This window comes from Cupressus sempervirens, chromosome 7 (assembly GCF_028749045.1).
Source record: "Cupressus sempervirens isolate cs-2001-9-10 chromosome 7, ASM2874904v1, whole genome shotgun sequence".
NCBI classification, from domain to species: domain Eukaryota; kingdom Viridiplantae; phylum Streptophyta; class Pinopsida; order Cupressales; family Cupressaceae; genus Cupressus; species Cupressus sempervirens.
This window is the reverse complement of record NC_143124.1, coordinates 478277319-478304446: the sequence shown is the minus strand read 5'-3', so window position 1 is coordinate 478304446 and position 27128 is coordinate 478277319.

Sequence of the window (27128 nt, the reverse complement as noted above, 5' to 3'; positions counted from 1 at the left end):
GATGAGTGTGAGAGGGTAGGGTAAAGGGTTGGTTAAGGGCATGATGAGTGGGGTTGAGTATGTAAGAGGGATGTAAGAGGCATGACTGTGGAAGAGGGAAGAGTGTGGAAGATGGGTGTAAGAGTCATGAGCGGGCTTGTAAGAGTCTTTTATGTTTTGTAAGAGCACTCATGACTTAGTGGTTGGGTTTTTTGAGGGGAGACTTTGGTTTGGATTAGGAAAGTCTTAAATTTGTTTAAGGAATGTGACAACATTAGGGGGTGGATTAGGCTTGGGTTTAGGATTAGATTAGGGATGTTAGAGATGTGCAAGTGGATGGCATTAATGAGGGTGGGTGAGTTAGTGGCTAAGCTTGGTTAGTATGGGTGGATGGGGTGGATTAGGCTAAATGGAGGATTAGAGATAGGTTAGGGGTTTTTGAATTTGAGGATTTCATTTATCAAATAGATTTATTTAATAAATGGGGATTTTTGGAATTAGATAGGAGAAAAGGATTTAATTGATAAATAATAGATTATTTGATTTATCAATTAGGACTATAGATGATTAATTAAATTAATCAACTAGGAATGGCAAAGGATTAATTAAATAAGAATTTAATTAATGATGCCTTTAGAGATGGTTAAATTAGATTACCAAAGCAGTGTAATCAAATTTAGGTGTCTACAATTACTATATGAATGAATGAAGGCATGTATGAGTGAAGGTATTTAATGTATGAATGAGTTCAAATGCATAAAGGTATGAGTTAAGGAATGGAAGATTGAAGGTAAAAAGGCATGTATGAGTAGATGTACAAATGTAAGGATGAATGGACCTATGTATGAAGGTATGAATCAATGAATGTGTGTAGGATGGTGTAGATATGAATAAAGATATAAATGTATGTATATTAAATAAATGTATAAAGGTATGTATGAATGAATTAATGTATGTATATGAAAGTATGCATGAATGAATGTGTGTATGAAGGTATAAATAAATGAATAAATGTACATAGAGATATATAGGTAAATGAATTGTGAATGAATGCATATATGATGGTATGCATGAATAAATGTATGTATGTACGAAGGCATTGATGAATGAATGTATGAGTGTTGGAATGAATTAATTTATTAATGGAGGAATAAATGTATGTATGAAGGTGTGGATAAATGAATGCATGAATGAATGAAGACATGGGTTGATAAGTGCATGTATAAAGGGATGGATAAGTGAATGAAGGTGTAGATGAGTGACTAAATGTATGTATGAATGAATATATATAGGTAGGCAACCATGAATGGATGTATGAAGATGTATGAAGGCATGAAGGCATGGATGAATAAATGTATGTGTGAAGGCATGCATGAATGGAAGTATGAATGTTTGCATGAATGAACATGTGAAGTTATTACTATATGAATGAATGAATGAAGACCTATATGAGTGAATGGATTTAATGTACGAATGAGCAAATGCATAAAGGTATGAGTCAAGGTATGGAAGATTCAAGGTAAAATGACATATATGAGTAGATGTACAAATGTAAGGATGAATGAACTTACACATGAAGGTATGAGTGAATGAATGTATGGGTCAATCATTGTATGTATGTATGAGATTATGAATGAATGAATGTATCTAGGAAGGTTTTTATGTATCTATGAATGAATGTAGGAATGTTTACATATATGTATGAATAAATGTATAAAGGTATGTGTGAATGAATGAATGCATGTATATGAAAGTATGCATGAATGAATGTTTTTATGAAGGTATGAATAAGTGAAAATATGTACATAAAGGTATATAGATAAATTAATTGTGAGTGAATACATATATGATGGCATGCATGAATGAAAGCATGGATGTATTTATGTATGTATGAAGGTCTAGATGAATGAATGCATGAATGAATGAAGGCATGGATTGATAAGTGCATGTCTAAAGATAGGATGAGTGAATGAATGCATGAATGAATAAAGGAATGGATGAGTGAATGAAGGTGTAGATGAATGTATGTATGTATGAAGGTGTGGATGAATGAATAATGTATGAATGAATGAAGGCATGGATTGATAAGTGCATGTGTAAAGGTATGAATGAATGAATGAATGAATAAATGGATAGATGAGTGAATGAAGGTCTAGATGAGTGATTGAATGTATTTATTGATGAATATATATAGGAAGGCATACATGAATGGATGTATAAATATGTATGAAGGTATGGATGAATAAATTTATGTGTGAAGGCATGCATGAATGAAAGTGTGACTATGTACAAAGGTATGAATGCATGAATGTATGAAGGTTTGCATGAATGAGTATATGAAGTTATTACTAAATGAATAAATAAAGGCATGCATGAGTGAATGTATTTAATATATGAATGAGTGAATGCATAAAGGTATGAGTCAAGATATTGAAGATTGAAGGTAAAAATGCATGTATGAGTAGATGTACAAATGTAAGGATGAATGGACTTACATATGAAGGTATGAGTGAATGAATGGATGGATGAATGATTGTATGTATGTATGAGATCATGAATGAATGAAGGTATGTATGAAGGTTTGTATGCTTGTATGAATGAATGCAGGAAAGTTTGTATGTATGTATGATTAAATGTATAAAGGTATGTGTGAATGAATGCATGTATATGAAAGTATGCAGGTATGAATAAATGAAAAAATATATATAAAGGTATATAGATAAATGAATTGTAAGGGAATGTATATATGATGGTATGTGTTAATGAAGGCATGAATAAATGTATGCATGTGTGTATGAAGGTGGGGATAAATGAATGTATGTATTAATGAAGGTATGGATTGATAAGTGCATGTATAAAGATATGGATGAGAGAGTAAATGTATGAATGAATAAAGGAATGGATGAGTGAATGAAGGTGTAGATGAGTGATTGAATGTATGTATTAATGAGTATATATAGGAAGGCATACATGAATGGATGTATGAATATGTATGAAGGTATGGACGAATAAATGTATGTGTGAAGGCATGCATGAATGAAAGTATGAATATGTACAGAGGTATGGTTGCATGAATGTATGAAGGTCTTCATTAATGACTATATGAAGTTATTACTATATGAATGAATGAGTCAATGTATTTAATGTATGAATGAGTGATGCATAAAGGTATGGAAGACTGAAGGTTAAAAGACATGTATAAAGGATTGTAGGCATGTATGAGTAAGTATGAATAAATGTATAAAGGTATGTGTGAGTGAATGTATGTATATGAAAGTATGCATGAATGAATGTGTGTATGAAGGTATATATGATGGTATGTATGAATGCATGTATGTGTGTATGAAGGCATGGATGAATGAATGTATATATAAAGTTATGGATGGTTAAAGGTATGAATGAAAGTTTGTATGTCTATATGAATGAATGTATGCATATATGAATGAATGATCAAAGGTGTGAAGGCATGGATGAAAGTTTTTATGTATATTTTGTAAGACCTTTTAGCCCCCCATTTTGATAATCACCTAGAAATTGAATGCCTTAATTTTCAACATGTTGTCATTTTCTAAGATTTATATGATGGTATGCATGAATGAATGTATGTATGTATGAAGGCATGGATGAATGAATGTATATATAAAGGTATGGATGGTTAAATGTATGAATGAAAGTTTGTATGTCTATATGAATAAATGTATGAATATATGAATGAATGGTCAAAGGTGTGAATGTATGGATGAAGGTTTGTATGTATGTTTTGTAAGACCTTTTAGCTCCCCATTTTGGTAATCACCTAGAAATTGAAATCATTAATGCTCAACATATTGTCATTTTCTAAGATTTTGTTCATTGTCAATCAAATTTTCTCCATCTCTAAGATCCAAAGAGATTCTTTATGTAGGAGGTCTTTTGGGTTGAGGCTGATGTTGACCTCAACTTGAGGCATTATGTCTAAAGATTCTAGGTTTATTTTAGGGTTTTTAATTTGTTTTCACACCTAGTGCAATCAACTCTTTTAATTTAATTTCAAAATAACAATAAAAGTGTCTCACCCACTTTATTTGGGAATCCATTATGATATAATGAGATCTATCATAAATATAATCCATTATGAAGGTATGGAAGATTGAAGGTAAAAAGGCATGTATGAGTAGATGTACAAATGTAAGGATGAATGGACTTAATATGAAGGTGTGGATATGAATAAATGTATAAAGGTATGTATATGAAATAAATGTATAAATGTATGTTTGAATGAATGAATGTATGTATATCAAAGTATGCATGAATGAATGTGTGTGTGAAGGTATGATTGAATGAAAAAATGTACATAAAGGTAAACAAATAAATGAATTGTGGGTGAATATATATATGATAGTATGGATCAATGGAGGGATAAGTAAATGTAGGTATGAAGGCATCGATGAATGAATGTACTAGTGTTGGAATGAATTAATTTATTAATGGAGCAATGAATTTTTGTATTAAGGTGTAGATGAATGAATGTATGAATGAATGAAGGCATAGATTGATAAGTGCATGTATGAAGGAATGGATGAGTGAATGAATGTATGAATGAATATTTATAGGAAGACATGCATGAATGGATGTATGAATATGTATGAAAGTATGGATGAATAAATATATGTCTTAAGGCATGCATGAATGGAAGTATGACTATGTACAAAGATATGGATCCATGAATGTATGAATGTTTACATGAATGACTATATAAAGTTATTACTATATGAATGAATGAAGGCATATATGAGTGAAGGTATTTAATGTATGAATGAGTGTTAATGCATAAAGGTATGAGTTAAGGTATCTAAGATTGAAGGTAAAATGGCATATATGGGTAGATGTATAAAAGTAAGGATAAATGTACTTACATATGGAGGTATGAGTGAATGAGTGTGTGTAGGAAGGTGTGGATATGAATAAATGTATAAAGATATGTATATTAAATAAATGTATAAAGGTATGTATGAATGAATGAATGCATGTATGCGAATGTATGCATGAATGAATCTATGTATGAAGGTATGAATAAATGAAAATATGTGCATAAAGGTATATAGATAAATGGATTGTGAGAAAATGTATATATGATGGTATGCATGAATGAAGGCATGAATAAATGTATGTGTGTATGAAGCCATGGATGAATGAATGTACAAGTGTCAGAATGAATTAATTATTTAATGGAGGAATAAAGGTATGTATGAAGGTGTGGATGAATGAATGCATGGATTGATAAGTACATGTATAAAGGTATTGATGAGTGAATGAATGTATGAATGAATAAAGGAATGGAAGAGTGATTGAATGTATGTATGAATGGATATATATAGGTAGGCATCCATGAATGAATGTATGAATATGTATGAAGGTATGGATGAATAAATGTATGTGTGAAGGCATGCATGAATGAAAGTATGAATGTTTGCATGAATGAATACATGAAGTTATTACTATATGAATGAATTAATGAAGGCATGTATGAGTGAATAGATTTAATGTATGAATGAGTGAATGCATAAAGCTATGAGTCAAGTTATGGAAGATTTAAGTTAAAAAGGCATGTACAAGTAGATGCACAAATGTAAGGATGAATTCACTATGTATGAAGGTATGAGTGAATGAATGTATGGATGAATGATTGTATTTATGTATGAGATTATGAATAAATAAATGTATGTAGGAAGGTTTGTATGTATGTACAAATGAATGTATAAAGGTATGTATAAAGTTTGTACATATGTATGAATAAATATATAAAGGTACATGTGTGAATGAATGAATGCATGTATATGAAAGTATGCATGAATAAATGAATGAAAAAATGTACATAAAGGTATATAGATAAAGTATATAGATAAATCAATTGTGAGTGAATGTATATATGATGGTATGCATGAATGAAAGTGTGAATAAATGTATGTATGCATGTATTAAGGTGTGGATGAATGCTTGTTGAATGAATGAAGGAATGGATTGATAAGTGCATGTATAAATGTATGGATGAGTGAATGAATGTATGAATGAATAAAGGAATGGATGAGTGAATGAAGATGTAGATGAATGCATGTATGTATGAAGGTGTGGATGAATGAATGTATGAATAAATGAAGGCATGGATTATTAAGTGCATGTGTAAAGGTATGAATGAGAAAATGAATGTATGAATGAATAAAAGGATGGATGAGTGAATGAAGGTGTAGATGAGTGATTGAATGTATGTATTAATGAATATATATAGGAAGGCATGCATGAATTAAAGATCAACAATGTACAAAGGTATGGATGCATGAACATTTGAAGGTTTGCATGAATGAATATATGAAGTAATTACTATATGAATGAATGGAGGCATTTACGAGCGAATGTATTCAATGTATGAATGAGTGGATGCATAAGGGTATGAATCAAGGTATGGAAGATTGAAGGTAAAAATGCATGTATGAGTAGATGTACAAATGTAAGGATGAATGGACCTGCATATGAAGTTATAAGTGAATGAATGTGTGTATGAGGGTATGAATAAATGAAAAAATGTACATAAAGGTGTATAGATGAAAGAATTGTGAGTGAATGTATATATGATGGTGTGCATGAATGAAGGTATGAATAAATGTATGTATGTATGAAAGCATGGATGAATGAATATACAAGTGTTGGAATGAATTAATTTATTAATGGAGGAATAAATATATGTATGAAGGTGTGGATGATTGAATGTATGAATGAATGAAGACACGGATTAATAAGTGCATGTATAAAGGTATGGATGAGTATATGCATGTATGAATGAATAAAGGAATGGATGAGTGAATGAAGGTGTAGATGAGTGACTGTATGTATGTATGTATGAATAAATATAAATAGGTAGGCATGCATGAATGGATGTATGAATATGTATGAAGGTATGGATGAATAAATGTATGTGTGAAAGCATGCATGAATGAACATATGAATGTTTCCATGAATGAATATATGAAGTTATTACTATATGAATGAATGAAGGCATGTATGAGTGAATGGATTTAATGTATGAATGAGTGAATGCATAAAGGTATGAGACAAGGTATGGAAGATTGAAGGTAAAAAGGCATGTATTAGTAGATGTACAAATGTAAGGATGAATGAACATACATATGAAGGTATGAGTGAATGAATGTATGGATAGATCATGTATGTATGTATGTGATTATGAATAAATGAATGTATGCAGGAAGCTTTGTATGTATGTACGAATGAATGTAGGAAAGTTTGCACGTATGTATGAATAAATGTATAAAGGTATGTGTGAATGAATGAATGCATGTATATGAAAGTATGCATGAATAAATGTGTTTATGAAGGTATGAATGAATGAAAAAAATAAAAAAATGTATATAAAGGTATATAGAAAAATGAACTATGAGTTAATGTATATATGATGGCATACATGAATAAAAATATGAATAAATGTACGTATGTGTGTATGAAGATGTGGATGAATGAATCTATGAATGAATGAAGGCATGGACTGATAAGTGCATGTATAAAGGTAGGATGAGTGAATGAATGTATAAATGAATAAAGGAATGGATGAGTAAATGAAGGTGTAGATGAATGGACTTACGCATGGAGGTGTGAGTGAATGAATGTATGGATGAATAATTATATGTATGTATGAGATTATGAATGAATGAAGATATGTAGGAAGGTTTTTATGTATATACGAATAAATGTAGGAAAGTTTGTATGTATGTATGAATAAATGTATAAAGGTATGTGTGAATGAATGAATGCATGCATATGAATGAATGAAAAAATGTACATAAAGGTATATAGATAAATGAATTGTGAGTGAATGTATATATGATGGTATGCATGAATGAAGGCATAAATAAATGTATGCATACATGTATGAAGGTGTGGATAAATGAATGTATGTATGAATGAAGGTATGGATTGATAAGTGCATATATAAGGTATGGATGAGAGAATTAATGCATGAATGAAGAAATGAATGGATGAGTGAAGTAAGTTGTAGATGAATGCATGTATGTATAAAGATGTGGATGAATGAATAAAAGAATGAATGAATGAATGAAGGTGTAAAAGAATGTATGTATGTATGAAGGTGTGGATGAATGAAAGAATGCATGTATGTATGAAGGTGTGGATAAATGAATGTATGAATGAATGAAGACATGGATTGATAAGTGCTTGTACAAAGGTATGGCTGAGTGAATGAATATATGAATGAATAAAGGAATTGATGAGTGGATGAATGTGCAGATAAATGTATGTATGTGTGAAGGTGTAGATGAGTGTATGTATGTACGAAGACATGGATGAATGGAAGAAGGTATGTATGTATGTATCAAGGTGGGGATGAATGAATGTATGAATGAATAATGGAATGGATGAGTGAATGAAGGTGTCAATGAATTTATGTATGTATGAAGGTGTAGATGAGTGTGTGTATGTATGAAGATGTGGATGAATGAATGAAGGTGTGCATGTATGTATCAAGGTGGGGATGAATGAATGTATGGATGATTGAAGGCATGGATTGATAAGTGCATGTAAAAAGGTATGGACGTATGAATGAATGTATGAATGAATAAAGGAATGGATGAGTGAATGAAGGTGTAGATGAATGTATGTATGTATGTGTAGACACTCAAAAATTGGCAAAGACCTAAATCACACAGTTCTGATCAATCAATGCAAATTAAAGAGAAAATCAGAAGAGACACAACAAAATTTTGAATCAAAAGATTACATTAGGTCATTAATCATCTGTCAAATTAATAAGACCTAAATCAACTTCAAAAGAGGAGAGAAGTAATTCAAAATCATAAAATTAAATTCAAAAAAAGAGAGGGAAAAGTCAAATTTTTGAGAATAAATGAAACTTTTATTAAATCAATAAATCCATTTATTCTCACAAAATAAAAATCCTCCTCTTATATATCCAAATTTAGCCATAAATCATGACTTTTTGGGCTCCTCCTCTTGTCTCTCATGATACATTTTTGTTGAAAATAAAAGTCGTATTTAGCCACAAATCATGACTTTTTGGGCTCCTTCTCTTGTCTCTCATGAGACATTTTTGTTGAAAATAAAAGTCATATTTAGCCAAAAATCATGACTTTTGGGCTCCTTCTCTTGTCTCTCATGAGACATTTTTGTTGAAAATAAAAGTCATAAACTTTGTTGAAAATAAAAGTTATATTTAGCCAATGACTTTTGGGCTCATTCTCTTGTCTCTCATGAGACATTTTTGTTGACATGAAAATCACATGGAGCCTCCAATCAAGACTTTTGAGCTCCTTTTCAATTTCACTTCTACCCACCAAGTGAAAAGATAGAACCCAAATTCTTACCCCAACCCCTTCTAAAATCCTATAAATAGAAGGAGAATTCAAGAGCAAAAGAAACCCAAGTCTTAGGCATTTTCACTATAGGAAAATTTTGATTCATCATCTAGCATTCTTATTGTAGTATTTTCATAGCATTTTAGCATTATTTTTTGTTATTTAGCATCATTTATCACTTGTTAGTTCATTGCATATTTATTTTTCAGCATTCTCCCATTCTAAAACTATCACTAAGATGCTGGTCTGAGAGCTAGTTTAGTAGTTGTAGTTAGGGAAACATGAGACTCTTGTAGAGATCACATTCTGATGATGATATCTTGGGTTTAGTTTATTTTGTTGTCAGTCCATTTGCATTTTGCACTAAGGTTTCATGAATACACATTTACATTGTGTACAATATGTACGATGGTGTGGATGAATGAATGAAGGCATGAATTGATATGTACATGTCTAAATGGATAAGTAAATGAATGTATAAATGAATAAAGATATGGATGAGTGAATGAAGGTGTAGATGAATAATTGAATGTATGTGTGAATGAATATATATAGGAAGGCATGCATGAATACATGTATGAATATGTATGAAGGTATGGATGAATAAATATGTGTGAAGAAATGCATGAATTAAAGTATGACTATGTACCAAGGTATGGATAAATGAATGCATGAAGGGTTGCATGGATGACTGAATGAAGATGTAGATGGGTGATTGAATGTATGTATTAATGAATGTATGAATATGTATGAAGGTGTGGATGAATAAATGTATGTGTGAAGGAATGCATGAATGAAAGTATGAATATGTACAAAGGTATGGTTGCATGAATTTATGAAGGTTTTCATTAATGAATCTATGAAGTTATTACTATATGGATAAGTGAAAGAATGTATGATTCAATATATTTAATGTATGAATGAGTGAATGCATAAAGGTGTGAGTTAAGGTATGGAAGATTGAAAGTTAAAAGACATGTATAAAGGATTATAGGCATGTATGAGTAAGTATGAATAAATGTATAAAGGTATGTGTGAGTTCTTTAGCTCAATACCACCTCAAGACATGTAGTAGAGTCTTCATGAATGTCTATAAAAAGGAGGACAAGAGGAGAAACAATATAATCAGGAGAAGTTTTCTCAATAACATCCCAATAGTGTTGGGGAATGAGGAAAATGATAAGCTAAAGGAGAAAGTCTCAGAAGAGGAAGTGAAGAATGTTATGTTCTCTATGAAAGCCTTTAAGGCTCTAGGCCTAGATGGCTTCCTGCTAGCATTATTCCATCACTTCTGGGATGTGATAAAGATGAACTAATTTGGGCCACTAGGGACATGTTCAAAATAGGGAAAATGCTAAGAAGGATCAATAAAACCTTTATAGTTCTTGTGCCTAAGATTTGAACACCCAGAACTATAAGGGATTTTAGGCCAATCAACCTTTATAGTATCATTTATAAAGTTCTCTCCAAGGTGCTAGTCAATAGGATTAAACCCTTTGTGGATATTGTTATTAGGAGCCCTCGAAATGGGTTTGTCCTGAGTCATCAAATCCTAGACTTTGTGATTACCACCCATGAAATCATTCACTCCATGGAGAAAAGTCAAAGATCATGTATGGTGCTTAAACTCGATATATCAAAGGCCTATGAAAGAGTCAATTGGACCTTCCTTTATGAAGTATTGGAACATGTGGGGTTCAATAATGGCAATGTGAATGTCATAAAAACTATGGTGGAAACCACACAATTTGAGGTGCTGCTCAATAGGACCCCTTGGGGAAATTTTGATGCTGACAGAGGGCTGAGGTAGGGTGACCCACTATCCTCTTACCTTTCATTATGGTGGATGAAGTGTTAGGAAGGTTATTTTATAGATTGGATGAATCAGGTGACTTAAAAGGTATCCAAAATACTACTACACTGATGCCTAAGGTTATTCAACAATTCATGGATGACACTTTCCTTTTTAGTGAGTCTTCTATCCATGAAGCTAGATCTTGGAGGACCCTTCTCACAAATTATGAGAATTTTTTAGGTCAGCAAATTAACCTGGTACAAAGTAAAGTCTATTTTTTTAACACGATTGAGGTTTTGCAAGTCAAGGTTAACAATATCTTAGGATTTCACTTGGAGATCCTTAGAGAAACCTACACAACCTAAGCTTGTACTTCTTGCCACCAGGGCCAACACAAGAGCTACTACTAAGAAGGTTCAAGAAGTAGAAAAGCCAAAAGGGAAGAGAACCAAGATGGTAACACATGAAGATGAGTCTGGGAAAAGACCAAGGAGAAAGTGCATTGCTCTAGCTAAGCCAGATGAAGAGAGGACAAAATCTAATGATGATAACCAATTTAAAGTGGTAAGTTACAGTCCTTCTTCTGATTTGGCCAACTTGTTTAAAAATATAAAGAATAATGCTAACTTATCTAGATTCACACATGTTGAGTTTGAAAAACTTGGAAAGATTGAGATGAACCAAGTGGAAGAGTCAATATATACCATGATGGAAACATTCAAGAAGACTCTAATTAAGCTTGCCAACTCTATACCTAAAATTTTATATGCAAGAGTTGAGGAAAAATGACAATATAGTCTCACTACAGAAAGGCAAATCAAAGAGACTGCACTTGTCCAAGTGATGCCAAAATTAGATAAGGCCACAATGTCAAATTCCATTAACAAATATAAAGGGATATTTGCTCCCAAATATAGAGAATGTGTTATTTTACAAAAGGATATCGAGGGTGTTGTTCAAAAGTCCACTCAGATATGGAAGTGAATATATGGACTGACAACACCTAAGGAAATTGAGCAAACAAATGTTGAGGTAGGTAAAGAAAAAGATGAACAAGAAGTAACTAAGATTATTGAAGATGAAACCGAGAAAGATGCACATGTGGAAGGCACTAAGATTATATTAATTTCTATGTATTCTAGAGTATTTAACTCACATATATATGTTTAACAAGAAGCCTACAATATTAGGTATTAAGAACCATATATTGTTTGTGCTTACTATGGATTCTAATCTAATCTATGATGCATTTGATTATAGTTTTATTTAATAGGTGTAAGATCTCATTTGTAATAGGATAGTAATGGGTAGCCTATGTTGCATATTTTTCAGTGTAATATGATAGACATGCATATGACAACAGATTATGGTAAGATATTATAGTAAGTTATGCTTTATGGCAATTACTATTTTCTTTGAATAATATATTATAATCATAATTTATATAATTAGCTAAATAACAAGGAAAATATAGATGATGGTTGTTTAATGTGAGTATGATTTTATATGTAAAGGAATATTTGCAAGGATAATAAATGTTACACCTTTCTTAATTAAATGTAATAGAAAAACATGTATTTAAAAAATAATAGAAAATTATACTTTTAATTATCATTTACTTTGAAATTAAATACCATGCAAAATCACAATCTTTGATATATTTAATATTGTTTTCCACTATCTTATAATTGTTTTGTCAATCCTGATAAAAACCTTCCATTAGTGTCTCAATAAAGTAGCTTGAGAGATGTTGTTTGAAGAAGCATAGAGAAAGGGAAAGGAAATTAATAATTCATAGTTATGAATGAATACCTTGAAAATAATGGACCTCTACAAACAATTAAAGAGAAAATTCTGAACTTCTCAAAATAACATTAGTAAAATGTGTAACAACCTACCATTCTCTCTTAGAAAGGAAGATTGTTCAATCTCCACCAATTTGGCATAGACTATTTATTTATTGACTTTTCAAAATGCCTATATAGTATGATGTCAATCAATGTATGGTGTACAAGGAAAATATTTATCATATTTTTTTAAAACTCTTGTATCTGATTGTCTGCATGCACATTTTTAAATATTCAATGACAGTGTTGTTTTGTTCAATGCTAGTGTTGTTTTGTATTGTGTAGTTCTTTCTTTCACTCTCATTTATCCACTTTTTAAAAAAATCAATGATAGTGTATATTTTCTATTTTAGTTGTATTGCAGTTCTTGTTTTTACTCTTATTCATCCACTCTTTTTTAGTGTATCACGCATTATATCCAATCACATGTGACATGTGGAAAGGTAGTTATCTTATTTTGTAAACCTTATATATCTGATTGACTCCATATCTTTAAATATTCAATAATAACCCCATACATTAGATATGATCACATGTGATCCACATCACATGTCTATGAATTTTGCCCCAGTTTTGTACAAAAATAGAGATGACAAAGATTTCACTTTAAAGATATTTACCTACATATACACACTATATGAAACAAAATATGAAGAGTTTGTATAGGATAAGGGAGAGACATCAACACCTCTGTGATGATATTCATATTTTCCTCCCATTCCCAACATAGAAATATCCATGTGATCAACCAAACTTGCCACTCATCCAAATGATTCCCTTTATTGTTAATGAAAATGATATTCCACACCAATCTATGATAGGTCAAGAGGCACTTCCACTCTCGAGGCAATTTTCTAATATATGTTGTCATTTCCTTAAAAAAATCAAATACATTTTTCTTCTCTTGATTGTATGTCATGAACAACAACAACCTCAAATGAATTATATCGTCCAAACATAGGTCACTTGAATCAACACATTGCATAATTACCCACAACATAAATTTTAATAGAATTAAAGGATATCAGTAATATTACATAATTTGCACTAGATATTCAATCTATAATTTTTTTTTCTTGCTATTATCACCTCTTGATAAATTTTCTTCTTAGGCAGCTTATGTTCTAGAATTTTTTATCATACCTCCTACAAGCTTCGCTATCACTTTCCATAATGATTTAATGCCACTATTTTGTCATGGTGAACCACTAGCATCTACCAATATGAATGTAAAGCCAATTGTTAGTAGTAGATAGGATTGAGGTTGACTTTTTCATGTTTGAAATATTTCTTATAGCATTAGTTATTATCATTTAGATCATTAGTTAGAAATCCAATTTATAACTTGGTTTTGCTTATTATCACCTTCAACTACATCATCTTCCTCAGGAGCTTCTTTTACAGGAATAATGCAATGTGTAACTCCTACAACATTTAGTACTATTTTCCATAATGTCTGAGTGACATTGGTCTATCATGGGCTACTAGCATCTACATATACAATGGAAAGTGAAATATTAGTAATAGGTAATTTATTTAAGTTCATAATATTACTTATTTCTTAAAAAACATATTTATCTAAAATTTAATATTAAAGTTAAAATGTGGATTAAAGTGTTGATACACTATCAACTCAAGCTTCTACTCTTCCTTCCTCAATATTCCTAATTCACTTGTTGGTTTCTACTTCCCTCTAAGCCACTATGCATCTCAATATGTTGACCCAAGACTTAAAGTATCCTATACTGGTTTAAAAGAAGGATTTTACACTTGTTTTAATCACCCAACCTTCCATTTAAAGGTTCACTACCTACATATTAGATTTTTGGCCTTTAGCCTAGCTGTATACTAAGTCTCTCCTAGTGACTTCTCTCCAAACAAGGATGTGATTGTGGTTTCAAGATTTCTTAGGATGGACTTCTCTCTTAGAAATGCCTTCATTGGATGCATAAAATTGATCTATTAGTTTTTTGAACTCCTACAGATTAATAATGAACTATTGCATCCATAAAATATGACCCACAATCTTCCCTTGTTGATTACTTGCTCAAACAACACATTCTAAGGCTAAATACATAGTCATATTTAGCCTAGGGCATCAAGTTTGAAGTGGCTAATGGGATTTTCCTATCCTAAACCTTTGAAGTCTCAAAATGCATCCTACCTACTTGCATTTCACTAAAGGGCATCAATTTCCAATAGTGAAATTACAAGTTATGACCACTTCTTGGCTTCAAACCCTTGAAATGAGGGTTTCAGATCTATAGTCAGAAAATATGCTAAAACTACCTCAAAAATTAGTCAAATTCAACCAAATCAATTGAAAATGAAAGGTAAGATAGGCATCCAACTTCACATGTGCATCATTTATCTGTACCAATCTATACAGAGCTGTATAAAACAAATTTGCTCTAGAAAATAGGTTTTTCCCTTCATAAATGTTGATTCTTCCATACAATTTGATGATCAATTATGAAATGGACACAATGAGTCTTAAATACCTTCATCCAATTAGTTTAAACCAAATTTTTATGGTTATGAATGTTGGGAGGGCAAAAAGACATTTATGGCAATTTTTCCAAAATTATGTTTTTGTATATTTGCAATTTCTTGTCAAATATGAAAACTTTTTGCATTTTTAATTCTAATGGACACCAACTGATCCCAAACCTTTAGGAATGGTATTAAATGTATGTCTAAGCTAAAAAAAACATGTTTTCCATTATTGAACACCAAAACACTCAAAAACCAAAAATTAGGTGTTTTAGTGATGAAGTTCAGAAACTAGTGAAATAAAAAATATTTAAGAATTTACATCTTCAAGAAGAATTAAGAATGAAGTGACACAAGGGAGCATATTAACAAAGAGCATTGTAACCAAACAACTTTTCATTGATTATAATACGGGTGAATTAGAATGAGGTAACCAAATTTTTCTTTCAAAACTATATGTAAATATATAAACATTAAGAACAACATGTCCAGTATTTTTGTAGATATACACATTAATTAGACCAAATTTTTCTTTCAAAACCATATGCCCATATATAAACATTAAGTAAAACATGTCCAATATTTTTTCCAGATATTGTCATGCCACAAAATATCAGGGCAAAAACACAACCATTATTTTTTTTAAAGGTATGACTATGTTGTACACACAAATTTTTAATGAGGTACAATTATGTTAATGATTGAACAATGTTTACAAGTTTTGAGGTTACTTGACTAGGTTACAATGTGTTTAGACTAAAGGTTTCTAGTTAACACATTTCAATCTAGGTGATCGTTTGATGATGAGGCTAATGCACGTGGGGGGGTTTCATTTTCAATATCTAGGTTTAAACATATCATCAAATTCAATTTAACATTTCACTATAATTCACATGTCATTTGTGAAGACATTCTTTAGTAAGTTTGATAAACCGTAAATGTATCAGGTTAAAATGATTCATTGTTTAATGTTTTAAATAATCTAGATAGTATGATTGAGATAAGATACACAAATAATGAATTCACAATGTTCATGCATAACTATAATAAGTTGGAATGTATAAAATGATATATTATATGCAATTCAAATTATATATTAAATAACATAAAGTATCTTATAAATCATAGAATACTTTATATTACTCAACATCTTCTTTAATTAATAAATATAAAATTACACACACACACACACACACACACATCATAGAAGCTAAATTAAAATAATCAATAATTACTAACCTACACTCCCAAAGAAAAATCAAATAATTTAACAATTAACTAACCCCACACTTACCAAATTATTTCACTAAGTCTATTAATTCACTTTGTTTACTAACTAAATAATAACACTTACTATCAAATAAAACAAATCTACTTATAAAATTAACTACATGCATTAACTTACTAATTTACTAATAAGTAAATACTAACTAAATCTCTTTACAATTTAAATAAACCAATTTACTAATCAATTATTTTCTTATTTTATCTTTACTATTTTTTTTAATCTGCATGCTAGCTAATTTTCATTTATACTTACAAGCGATGTAAAACTATAACAAGCTAATCTAGATTATTAAATTTACAAATTTATTAATCATACATACAAACTAAATTATTTTACTTACAACCAAATAATGTATTAAAAACTAATCTAATTTAAAATTTATAACAACTAATTTCACATTGCTTCCTTAGTTTAATCCACAGATTATCTAATTTAACTACATCTAATTTAAATATTTACTATCAATTAGAAATTCTCTGTTGACAATATTTATTAACTAATATCTACACTACCTATACTCCAATCACTTATCATTTTACCATCCTATTTACTTTCTAATTACCTTTACCACTTACTAACAATACTACACTAAAATAATTTTAAAAACATTAAAAATTAAGTTGACACAAGCACATTACCTTTTTCAAACTATCTACCCTTTTCTATCCATATCCTACTCCCTATCTCTGAGCTCCCTTAAAAGCCATGTAAAAAGTGGCTGCAAAAATAAGTTGGCTGCATTTAATAAAATTACAGCACTAGAAAGGGATGGAGGTGGTATCAAAATTTAAATTTCCATTTAATACTCTTGACTTTGTGCCAAGACAAAGCACTCAACACTCATGTGGGTAGACTTAGGAGAGAGGGAGAAATGATTGCGGTGTTGTGCCCAACACATGGGATACGATAGTAGTTACATTAAAAGGATTATAGGTGGATTTATGGGTATAAGGTACCTGGGTATGATAGATGTGAATTTTTATTGTTGTTTTAAATTTCAAAGGAATTTAAGAGACTATCTTTTCAAGATTATTTTCTTTATTTTCTTTGGTTAAATTAATTTTTTATTCAATGTATTTTCTAGAGAGCATTTAGCTCTCAAATAATTGTGATTATTTGTTTCCTCATTTGCTCCATCTTTTAGCAAGATGTTTCTTTATTATGGATTTATTTCTTTGGGTATTTCCTTGAGTATATTGGATTTACAATATCGACATAAATATTAAATCCTAATTTGAAGTGATATTTATGTGTTTTATATGCATTGCAACATAATGTTAAATTCATTGATTTAATAAACTTTACACAAGCTAGGGTATTTGGATGCAAGTAAGCTTATCAACTTTAATTCAAACCTTAATTTTATTACATGATTTAAGAGATAATTTATTGCATCTATCAATTAATTAACTCATATACCCATAATCTATAATAAGAACTTTTGAAGGTAATGAATTAAAACATAGATATCATAGAGAAAAGTAGAGATTTATGTAGACAAACTTTTGAGAAGCAATCAAATTGAAAACATGAAATGAATTTTTTTTTTGAAAACCTGATTCAAAGACTCAATCGGGAAAGAATCAGGGAAGAAAACTCAATATGGTTGTTATTACATATATAAGGTCAGAAATGAATTTCGAAATATTATGTTTCTGCATTCATCCTATACCAATCTATTTTCAAGGAATTTAACATGAAATCCATTTAACATGTTCTCATTTCTACTATCAAAATTTATACATTAGATCATATTTCTTGAGGAGATTTCTCCATAACAATGGACTCAAGAACACCAAGAAGACCCTAAATCTAGTTTTGCTCTATTTCAAGGTAATATCCAAGCAATCTACAAATACATAAAGACAACCATGGAGAGATCACCTTCTAACCAAGGCCTCAATGTGAGGCCCCACCCTAACCTTAGGAGAACCAAAATCGATCGGGTGAAAATTAGATACAATCACTTTGACACTCTCAACAAACAAATCTAATCCCAAGTTTGTACAATAGGTTCCATATTAAACCAAGATTAGGGAGAAGGAGGATTTTTTCAGGTAGGAAATGACAGTCATGAACAAAAATCATATACCTCTTCCGAGGCTACCAATTCACAATGAACTTTTGTTCTATATCTCCTTATTTCCCAAAACAAAATTAGTTCGTATTGATAGCAATGGCCCATAACACCTTACTTTCTCCCTCTCCTCATCATGAGAAAAGACTTTACATTGACCCAGAGTCCAACTAAGCCATCCTCCCATACATTGCCACTTCTACCCTATCCAAGGGTGAGTAATGCCAACACACCCTTAACAATTTTTCTCACAAAGCAAAAATGAAAACATGAAAGGAAAACAAATGGAAAACCCACAAATAGACATCCCTCACATATTTCATCACAAACATGAAATACACACATGTAAGAGATTTACATTAGAAAACAAAGAACAATGCATGAAAAACAAAGCCATGAAGAATCCTACCTTCGCAAAGGTTATGACAATGGAGTTTTGAGATGGGCTAATCCTTTTTCCTCCTCAATTCCAAGCTTAACTTTCTCTAAATGTAGAGAATGGGTAAACAAACTTCAACTCTCAAAATGGACACTAAATAGGCTTTTAAACTTGTTGGTGTTTGAAACTATTGAGCAAGAAAATGCTTAATATCATAGTGAAATTACTCACACAATCTAAGGATTAGCTAATTCCTAGTAGCAGTTACATGAATAAACCACTTTGACCCAACTTCAACAAAACCAAGAATGGTTTTCTACTCTTTAGGCCTTGCTAAACCAAGAAGGGTATACCTAGGGATAATTCTAATGCAAACTGTGGTATGAAATTATCTTAGTTTCATTCTAACTCTCATCTTTTACTCTCGGGCACATACACAGTTTATCAATTTTTTCTAAAGGCTTCTCAGATCTATATGCATCCCCTATAAGTAGATCTAGTTATAATTCTCCTAGAATTTACAAATATTCTTGGAAATAGCAGCTACCTAAGACTCAAGAATTAGATATAAATGAGTAGTGACCAGCTTTTTATAACTTGTAAACAAATTGGAATGAAATGATTTTGATTTTAAAATTGATTTGATATGCAGCAGCAGAATTCACCCTTGCTCACTTCTAACTTATGTGACCAGTGCTTTATCCATTGGGCATAGTATTAACTATTAGTAGGAGATCTAATTCAAATAACTTGTAAATGAATTAATCAATTGTAATCACCCATTTCCATTCTTATAAAATATCCTTTTATAAACTCATAAACCCTACTAATTTATTGAAGCATTTCTATAATTCCTTGAATTAAAAGCAATAGTAAAATCAGTATACAACCCATCCATATTGTATTTAGCCAAGTTAAGCCTTATTTAAATGACTTCAAAGTAGACAAGTCCATAAAATGGAGACATAAATTTATGACACAAATATAGTGTAAATACCCCTTTGTATTATCCTTTCAAATGACTAATACAATGACCAATAGAAATCAATTGAAAGCCCATAACAGATTGCCTTTTCTATCATTTCAACATGTTATTAGAGAGTACAATTGGAAGAAAACTCAAAACAACTACACACTATTGGACTGACTGAATGTACTTTTCTTGAAAGAAAACAAAAATTCTACCAGTTTCAGACCATCACATTGCCTTGAAAACTCATTTACATAGGCATGAGCTGCAACAAGCAAAGGGAAAATGTGATTGACAAGTGTCCCTCTACAACAATGAGTACAACAACTTTTACTCCAAAATATCTGGATGCTTTAACTCAAAAAGAACAAAAAAAGGAAGTTATAGATGACAGCTGGAGCATAAAACTTCAAATTTATCCTTTTCTCTAATTGCTCCCTACTGGAAAAGCCTTTATTTTTGCAATTGCTTCCCAAACAATGACTTCTCTTTTAGTGGGTCACTCCATGTCTTGGCTATTACTAATTCATTAACAAACTTTTGCCACTTGGCATCAGTAATCACTCTTCCTTTTGTAGTAAACCTATTCAATTTGGTTTCAATTTTGAATAAGGTATCAACCAACTCATTGAAAAGACATTCATCAATACCATCTTGGAAAATGAATACCACTTGTGGCAAGTCGAAAATATGATCAAAGGAATTAGACCACTCATTAAGATCCTTCACTTTTCCATCAAAATCAATAACAGGAAGAATTAAAGAATAAAAACGGTTTGTCAAAATCTTCATTTTGCTTTGTATTGCTAATAGCTTGCCTGTGAAGAATTGAAATAATTATTTTACTTTGTCCATACCTTCTTTCACAATAATCATTTCATCCAACAAATCTGGCTTTTTTGCTAACAAGGGTATCAATCTGTCAAAGAATTGCATATAGGGTCCCCACTATTGGAAGATTGAATCAAGCCATCCTATTTCATCCTTGCATACCTGTTCAGTAGATTGTAAATTGATGAAAGCATTATAGGCATCTTGAGATATTCTTTTCAAAATACTTATCCTATGGCTCAATACATTCGAGTTTCATTATCAGGTGGAGGAGTGTCTATTTCCACATTCATTACAAGCACTAGTATTGTTACTCTTATAGGTACTTCCTTGGTCTATATCTCTACTTCTGTAGTGTGCCTTTCTTCTTCCACTTGCCTTGGTACCTTTTCTGCCTCTGATGCAACTTTGAGTTGTTCTTTGAGAGATGGCACTTCTATCTCCAAACTCTGAATTTTTTCCTCTAACTCTTCTATCCTCTACTTCTATACATGTTTTATTTTAAGCTCCTCCTCATACAACTTCGGGATATCTATACATTCATTGTACATATCAGCTAACCTGTCTTCAGTTTGATCAAGTTTTGCCTCATTCATGAGTGCAATAATCCAAACTCCTAGGGTTTTTGTATCTACATTAAAACTTGACTCCCTCTTCAATCCCTCACTACCACTAGCCTCATAGCTAATAGATTTGTCCTATCTTCTCATCTGATCAAGGACAAAAGCTCTCTCAATATCCTAGTTAGGTATCAAAATCATACCACTCCTGTTTACTAACTCCCTAGCCTCAATAGGGGTCATTGTTTTAATCTCAAGATCATATGCAAGCAATTTGTCCACTAGTTCTTTATTCTTCTTAGGGTCTTCTCCTAGCATAAGGCTCAAAGTGAGCTCATTTTGTTTTATTTTATACAATAAACTTTTAAACTCTGATGATTTAGTAGAATCATCATCTTCCATGAATTTTTTAGATTGGATGAGCCTGTCATCCAATCTTGAAGCTGCAATTTGTAAATCAGTGGAAGCCTTTCCTGCTTCATTAGCTTTTTGATATAGATAATTTTGCCTAATTTTAGCAAAATACTCATCATTTCTTGGGATTACCTACAAAGCTTTACTCACTACCTTCTCTGGGATATGCATTGTTTTTTGTCTTTTATTTCCCTTAGGGAACCATGCTAATGTTGATGGTTGTTCTTCTTCTATCACAAACTCTAGCTACACATCTAGTTCAAGTGACTCCCTATTTACAGTGGCCTCTTCTCCTTCTGGTTCATGTGGCATTTGGGACATAATCTAGTCAAAATTCTTTGCCATTTTCTTTAAAATTTTAGGATAGGGCACTTCTATGTAAAAACCCTTAAAATCAGGATTTGTTCTCCTCAAAGCCTCTTCCAGCTTCCTAATTTCACCATAATTTTCAAGTAGCTCATCAACCTCCCCTGTTGCTACTATATTTGCAATCAAATCCTTGACAGGAATAGGTTTTCTTTGAGGTAAGACATATCCCCTAATGGCCTTGACCTCATTGGTAATATAATTTTTAGGGTCATACATCCTATATGGACCAGTAGCAAGTTTATATTGGCTCAAATACTCACTCAATTCCTCATTACATTTTTCCCAATTTCAAAATCCCCTATTTTAAAAGTTCTACAAACAAATGTAGGCTTGTGTAAGGTAGGAGGGATCATTTCCTTGTTCATCAATAGAAATTGCCAAAAGAATTCAATAATGGCCAATCTGGGATGTACATATTTGGGTAAAATATGAGGAGGCTATGGACATGCATATACCCTAATCAATGCGCATTCCTTAAACAAAAAGATGTCCCCCCAATTATGACATATCCTATTTTTCTCATCTAGGAAAGCAGGTCTAAGCAAAGGTTTTAAAATATTTGGTGCTCTAAAAAAGGTATGGTCTACCATCTTCATAATAATACAACTAAACAAATTAAAGAACACAAGGGAATTTGAATAATAGAAATCCTTATGCCAAATATGAGTCCAAAGTTGCATAGGTAACTCACCAAATTCATCAGAATTTTGATCAATGAAGTCCTCGCTGATCTATCCAATGTTGTTATATAGGATAAGGTGCATCAGCAATGAATAATGGTGGAATTTAAAGTCTTTCATCTCTCCCTTCTTTGCATTACAAATCTGCATATGCATACTGTCAATGATGAAGGCTACATAATCATACTCCTTGTGATGGAAAGGATCCTGTATATCACATGCCATCAAAAAAAGGGAACCATACACACAATCCTCTACACCATCACTTCCCATCACTTTGTGCAACCCATACACTGTTTTTGAAATAATTCTTAAATCTACTCAAAGGGAAAAAATGCCCCACCTTTTTTGGAAGTAACCCTACCTTTTTTACCCTGTAAGGAATATGTGGTAGCATAACATTGTTCACAAAGTATGTTTTATTCCTATCAAACTTTCCCTGCAAATCTACAATGTCAATAGGTACATTCATTTGTCCCATTAATCCAAAGGCCTCAACAAAAGAAGTTCTATCCAACGTGCATAGTATACTCCCATTATGCCTATGGAATGTTTTGGCTATTGGATTGTAGGAATTCATTAGGGCCTTCAACAAATCAACATCAATGAACACTTCTAGAAATATCAATTTTTCCATATTTCTATTCCATGGGTTACACACTGGCACATTTTCTATACTATTATGATATAAGTACATAAAAAGATCATAACCAGTCACTCTAGGGCATTCAACATCTCAAACAAAAAATATGGGTCTTTGAAAACATGATCATTTGTTGAAATAGCAATTGATGATCCTGGGAGAACTTTCAGCCAATCCTCAGCATGCTTATTTGGTTTCCTGACCCTTGACTTCTTCTCGGTCTTAGCAGAAAATTTCTTTCTTTTTCCTTTAGGTGTGACCTCTACAACATCATCACCCTCATCTTCAACTTTGACTTCTTCTTCATGCATTTCTTCAACTTCCTTGTCCGGCATCTTCTCTACAAGTATGCTCTTGACTCTTTACATAGGATACACAAAACTCTGCAACTAGTAGAATACAGAATGGAATAGAAAATGAATTCTTCAAAGTGACAAATATTCTATCACTTGATTAAATATTTGATGTTTTAATCATGTAACTACTAGCTTTTTCAATAAATTTAGCATGCACGAGCTTTAAAACCATTCATGCAAGTTGTCATCAAGGTATATCAACCATGAAATTTGATTCTGATGTACTTTTCAAAGCTCTATTTTAGTTGGCTATGGAAATTTTGTCTTCCTTGCTTACCTGGCATGACACATCAGCTGCTTTCTTTCAAATTATGGTCTTCCACTCTTACACTGAGTCAAACCTTCAATTTTTGTAACACCGAAGATACCCTTGATGAATTTCTATGTTCACTTAGAGACACTTCAACATACCCTAATTGTAAGAACGTAATGATGTCTTGGCACTGTATTGAAAATCCCTTTTATGTTCTTATGCTGCCCTTTACCTCATATGAACTCAAACCTTTTCATTTGATACTTTCATTCTTACGATTTATACTTTCGTCATATAAGCATAAAACCTTTATCATAGCCTTATTCACCCTTTATGCCTATACGAAATTCAATACTTAGAATATCACAAGACTTATCTCACCCATTCTCTGGTCTTACGTTCAAAGTCTACCCATGGTATTGTAATACCCTTTACCTTTTATTCATTCCTCCTTTATGCTTACACGCTCACAATCAAAGTGTAATAGCGAAAACAAAGTTTTGACAACCTTTTTCTCATACACTTACCTTGAAACTACTAGAATGTAAAGAAAAAATCTTGCTTTAACCCAACAACAATCCAGATTCAACCTTAATAGATTTAGATAAATCAGAACTGTTGATTTAAAACACATGCATATAGAAAAACTTAAGTCATTCACTACATTGGCTAGGCCCATCTGTTACATGTGATGTGTCATTACCAGATTTGCTTGCATCAGGGCTCATTTGATAACACATCAGGTCCCACCTAACACATTCACATCATAATATAGCCTTTACAGTTGTTCGCACATCTTGGAAAGTAAAGGAACATAAACATCACTGATCAACACTTTCAGTTTACGAGTCCCTTTCATATGTAAGATCGTAAAGGACTTTATGCCTTTTCATTGTGCAAAGTATTACACTCTTACGCTATCACCTAGATTTTAAGCATGTAGATCAAGACCCAAAATATTTTTGCTTACTTGCTTAAAGGCTCACCTGTAACCATGTAAAAAAATATAATATATCCCTTTAAAACCTTTATGCTCACTCACAAATCACTTTAAGCGTATGCCTAGGAATGCCTTTTCAAACCCTTTGCGCTCACCTGCTCAACCCTACACCGTGAGACTGTAAAGGGGCAGATTTGAGTGCTTTTCCAAACCTTTTGAAAACTTAACAAGAAATTTAGGGTCCTTTTTATCCAGGGTATTTTGGTAATTGCTCTGATAACAAACCTTAAGAAATTAAAAAGAATTTAAACAACGCAGAGCAATAATAGGGCATAATGACAAATAAAATCATAAAGTTTGCAACCCTAATTTGTGAGAAATAAGGACCTAATTGATTTTTCACCAAAATTTTATTCAATCTCTGCCCTGTAAAAAATTAGACCAACAAAACTCACCGACCTAAAATGACAATAACTCCAGATTTGAATTAAGCCTTCTACAGTCTTTCCACTTGATCCTACTATTAAGACAACCTTTTAGGAGAAGTGTAAACTTGACTAACCTTATGGAGATGTTCAATTTTCGCACTAAAGGGAAAATGAGATATTTAAGGGATCATAAAAGTTAACAAAAGGCTCTAGAAGGGTGAAAAAGGTTCCCAACCCATACACATACCGCTTGGGCACTTATATTACATTAGATTTGGCCTCTAGGATCATTTTAGGACCTAGATAAATGGCTTGAACTATTTTATCTTTTAAAACCCTAAGAATGAAACCTTTCCACTAAATCTTAATTAGCGTAATTAATCTAAATTACTAATTAATTAGTCTTAGATTACTAACCTAATCAATCTTTAGGTAATGACTTGCAATGTCAATCCTAATTAAGATGCTGATACACATATACATATTATGAGCATCAAGTGACACCATAAGATTCATTGTTACGTAACATTCAACAACTTACAAAAATATAGAATGATACACACATTCATATTATGATACAAATAAAACACTTGACAATGAGGTTCGAATCACTTTATTGGATTTAACCTTAGTCTTACAATTTACACATAGGGTCAATTATCAATTCTTTGATAAATTCCATGTTTAATAATCTCGCATACTCAATTCATACATTAGTAGTTCAATTTTATCATATTCATATATTTAAATCAAATTTACATGATCATATTGATCAAAACATTAAAAAAATTATTTGAATGACCTTTCTCATTTCTGCATACATATTTAATCATTGCTAATCTCATAATTGAATCATCATAACATATTTATCAGTTTGAATTAAAATACTAAAATAAGCATTGTAATGCATACACATAGTCAAAACATCATAAACATCATCAATAGGGCATATTAATCTATCTAAGTGCACATACCCTAATCATCAAGGTACAATAATTAACAACATCATATGGTGAAACACCTCATATCATTATTAGTACAAATTAATGTTTAAATAGTCAAGATAATTTAGTAGTTCTCAAATCATGGAGTATTTGAAACATGAACATATCAACTGATCATAATTTCCATTAAGACATATAAACCATAAAAGGTTAATTCATATCCATTCAAATATCCTATAAAGGTTTTAACATAAAAATTTATATTTAAATAAGTACTTACGAGGAGGGGTCTTACCAATATACACATTAATTACACCAAAATTTTCTTTCAAAACCAAATGTGCAGATATAAAGATTAGGTACAACATGTCCAATAATTTTGTAAACATATTTTCCTATGAAGAAAGGCCATGCTTGGCCATATGAACCCAAAACAAAATAACAAGAAAATTGCTAGATTGTGGTTTGAGTTCCAAAGAAAAGTTGATAAATGTAATTGTCCTTT